The sequence below is a fragment of the Ursus arctos genome, unplaced genomic scaffold (genome assembly GCF_023065955.2).
Source record: "Ursus arctos isolate Adak ecotype North America unplaced genomic scaffold, UrsArc2.0 scaffold_13, whole genome shotgun sequence".
Classification (NCBI taxonomy): domain Eukaryota; kingdom Metazoa; phylum Chordata; class Mammalia; order Carnivora; family Ursidae; genus Ursus; species Ursus arctos.
Window position 1 is genome coordinate 63,448,003 of NW_026622797.1, and position 4,423 is coordinate 63,452,425.

The 4,423-nt window shown below is 38.2% G+C and overlaps 1 pseudogene; it reads left to right on the top strand.

Moving 5' to 3' along the window:
• The first annotated feature begins 780 nt into the window (after positions 1-780).
• On the top strand, positions 781-894 carry LOC113264863 (U6 spliceosomal RNA; annotated as a pseudogene).
• Positions 895-4,423: the final 3,529 nt, after the last annotated feature.

Sequence of the window (4,423 nt, forward strand, 5' to 3'; positions counted from 1 at the left end):
TCAGGCACCTAAATTTACCTGATGTCTGGGTCATAATTCCCCATAAAGCATCTCTGACCACAATTTGATTGCCATTCATCTTAAAATTACCAAAAAGTCTATCAAAAGGAAAGGTGATAACCCTAGTCCCTACACTTCCCAGTACAATTCCCCTTTTCTTTTTTTCCCCCAGTACAATTCCTGGAGACACCTTTAGTTATCTGCTTCATCCACATTCCCACTGCTTAGCATAGTGATTTCCTGGATTGGATGAAGGTTATCTGGCTGATGGCATGGACCAGACAGACTGGACTAACTATCTTCAAACATTACCTTCAAAAAACAATGAGTAGACTCAATTCTTCAACTGAACTGAAACCTCAGACCGACAATGGAGCAATATCAACTTGTGCTTCCGGGTGAGGTAGATTCCACTTCAGGAGCTTCAGTAATTGTAAATGGCTCTCTTTTTAGGGATACCAGGTGTACTCCTGGAATTATAAATGTCTGTGTGGAAGCCAAGTATTAGCTTATTTCTCTCCCTCTGAAAGGATGATTTTCCTCTTAGGAGTAATCATGAGAGATCTCCAAGATTTTAAGGAAACACTCCCAGTAGATAATGTAGCCCTTGAATGACTATTCTGCATCTCCAAAATGAGCTACACTTAGTTGCTTGGGGAATCTTTCCAGAGGGGTAGCTGATTTGCTACATACACCAACTTCATAGCCAGTTTTCCCTACAACATAAGGCATTATAGGGAAAACTGGAATTAGAAAGTTCTATTAGAAAAAGAGATACAAGTGCTCACTTCACCAGCACACACACTGAAATTGGAATGATACAGAGAAGAGTAACATGGCCTCTGTGTAAGGATGACACACAAATTCATGAGGAAAAGGTGATACAAAATTTGTTTTTGATATTAGTTGAGGTGATCAAAGATACCACCTCAGTCTTAGAATGCATTCAGGTTAACCTTAACTCAGTGGCCTGTCTTGTTATAGATGATACCAGCCATAGATTTTCTCCTTGTAGGGCAAGGTAGAGTCAGTGTGATCTCTAGTATATCCAGTTGTACCTGTATTAATGCCTAGAGCCAAGTGGAAAGGTCAGTGTGGAAACTGAAGGAGAAATACACCCGGATTTCTAAGGTAGATCCAGGTGGTTTATGAGATTTGCTTAGCTGATTGGATCTAGGACACTTGAAGTTAATACTGAATATTGCCTCATCTTGGTGCTCAGAGTCCTGTTGACAGTAACCCTAATTAAGTGTGGTATGAGACAAATTTAACAGATTTAGTCCTAATCTCTGTGTCATATTGGTCAACGTGCATGACAGAGTAGTATATTCATAGGAAATTTTTCCAGAAGTCAAAACAGTGTCAAATCAAGGAATGAATATAGTTAGAAGACAATTCTCTGTGGGTCTTACTGTTCAGATATTGTTTCCCTTTGGGGCAAAGATCAGTCAGGTTTACTGTCCATTATAAAAGATTCATTTTTACTACAGTTGGCATTCTACTCCTATAATTCAACTCATGATGTGTGAGCAGGCACTTGGCCTACTTAACACTGCCCTGTGGGATACCAGCATAAAATGCTGATACTCTGACTATTCTTGCTGTGAGTAATAAAGTTCTTTGTTTCTGATTCAGGAGTCTCATGCCTTCCCCCAGCCCCCATGAAACTATAGCAAGCTAACTTGGCACATAGGTAGGGTAAAGTCTCAGACCTTACCGAGTTCTTAACATTTGTATTACTAATGCATACTAATTATGATTTCAGTTATATTAAAGAGGGTAGACTTTAGTCTATAGAACTTATAGCTAACATTTCCATAGGATAATAGACTTTAAAATAATTAAGTGAATGCATTGATGTGGTTATATAGAAGGTTATTCAGTACGTTGAGAGGAATTCGGGGGTTTGATTTTAGTATTTTGGAGAAACTGATGAAAAATATAGAGAATGCCCAATGACATAAATTGTGCTTTGGTGTTTGCAGATAGTTTGAAGTCTATGGATTTTTTTCTTCTTTTTTTAAGTAGGTCCCACACCCAGTGTGGAACCCAACACAGGGCTTGAGCTCACAACCCTGCAATCAAGATCTGAACTGAGATCAAGAGTCAGACACCCAACCAATTGAGCCACTCCGGTGGCCCAGAAGTTTGTGAATTTTTTATTTGAGAACTCTTGCTAAAAGAGAACCTACTCCTTTGGAGTAGAGGATGAGTATGCTTCTCCTAGGTCAAGCTTCTGGCACCTCCTCATAACAACCAAAATAGATCACAGTAACTTCTCACTGAGTTCCAGGAAATACAACGTATTGATAATCAGAACACAGGAATGCTTGAAGATCTATTGCTGGGTAGATGGGTATATATTAATATACTGTATATCTGGAGTCATATGACTCAGATAAACTCCAAGAAATAGAAAAGCATTACGCATTTGTAGTTAGTTATATATATATTTCTCTAGCATGAGTTGTTTAATGAAACATAGCAAAGAATGGTTGGTCAAACCTTAAGGAAATATCTTTCTATAACATCTTATTCTTACAGCAAAATGGATCAACACTTGTAATGCTAAAGTTCCCTATGGGGGAAAGATGTACTTGGGAAAAAACATGCAAAATTTTCTTCTTTGCTGGTATTAGAAAAAGGTATTGAGGGTAGGGAAAGGTTATTAGCTTGCTATTACTCAATCCCTGCTGAGCACAGTAGAACATAAAATAGGAATAAAGAAAGGAAGTCAGCTCTCCAATCCCAGCTGCAGGCTGATGAATCAGTTAGTGATTAATTGTTGCTACTAGTAATTGAAAATAATCATATTTCAGAGAGAGGGGAAAAAGCATTTGGTCTCTAAAATGCTTTTGCCTCAAAATGTAATTGCTGCAATATTATTGGATGTCTTAAAAGAAGATATAATGTTCTTAATGTAAAACTAAAAGGAATATGATTCCCAAGATTGACCCAACATCTGGCATTAGGGTTTGAAAACCCTCCTCCGACGGTCAAAAACAGTGGTCCCTTTGCACCTGCCTTCTTATTTTCTTACACACATTTCTTTTAAGTTTGCTTTATAGAGAAGATAGCATAATGTAGAATGCAAAACAACCACAAACTAATAATTACCTTAATGTCAGTCAAGCCAATGAGTTCACATTTACTCCTTCCCCCCAAAAAGGTGCTTATATTTTTAAAGTAATGTTAATGTGTTAATCAACAGGCTTTATCATGTTCCAAATTCTAAGTGTGCATGGCCCTATGCCAAGGATTTAGGGAGTCACTGCCTTCAAGTAGTTTATTCCCTAATTGTGAAGATACAGTATGTATGTAAAATGTTGCCAATCAATATGGTGCACATGAGTTCTATAGAAAGATTTCAGGAAGTTATAAATTTGCATTTAATGAGTGCTTAACATATTCAGGTCCTCTAGAAAGTTGTTTTTTTTTTTTTTCAAAACTCATCTCCACAGTCACCCTGAGATGAAAGTATCATACCAATTTGAAATGATGAATAAATAGGATCAGAAAGGTTAAGTCACTCACTCAATTTCACACTGCCAAAATAATGCACAACGATTTGTGTAGAGCAATTTTCAAATGTGTTTCTGCTTCCATCTGATTGCAAAAAGGAGAGAGAGAGAGGTAACTCTACGTTTTAAATCCTCGGTGATAATAAAAGCCTGAGATAGTAGCATTTATGGAATAGAAGAATTATTAGAGGGAAAACAACTGGCATGGGAGGAAAGATGAGTTTATTCATAATATATTGTTTTTGAAGAGATGCGAGGCCATACAAGAAGAAATACCAATGAATGGATAGAGATAAAAGATTCTAGTTTAAAAAAAAAAAAAGAAATCAGGATTGGAGGTGTGGGTATGGTGCTCAACAGTGTTTCACTGACATAATGAAAAAAACAGTAATAAATGAGCAGCCATATGTTGTGCATGCAACTCTTCACATGAAAAAATGGAATCCATTTCTTCTCCCCTTGAAACAGGGTCAGTTTGGGACTTGATTTGACCAAGAGAATGTGGTAGAGTGATGCTATACTGGTTCAGGGTGGAGGCTTTACGAGATATGGCATCCTTTTGCTACCCTGAGGCTCCTGGTAAAGAAGCCCAGGCTGTCCATCTGGAGAAAGGAGCCATGTGAAGAGAGGAGCCCCAGCCAACAGCCCCGCAGTACCGCCCCTGACGAGTGACTGAGGCTATTCTCGATCCTCCAACCCAGCTACCATCTGAATGAGTAAGCCCCGCTGACACAACAGAACAGAGATTAATCATCTTTGATGGGCCCTGCTTAAATTCCTGACCCGCAGAATCGTAATTAATAAATACGTTGCATTTTATCCACTTAGTGTTAGGGGAGTGTGTTGCACCGCACGGTTCTGCTAAAACACAGAAGGAGACTAACAATAAGAAATTAAACAAA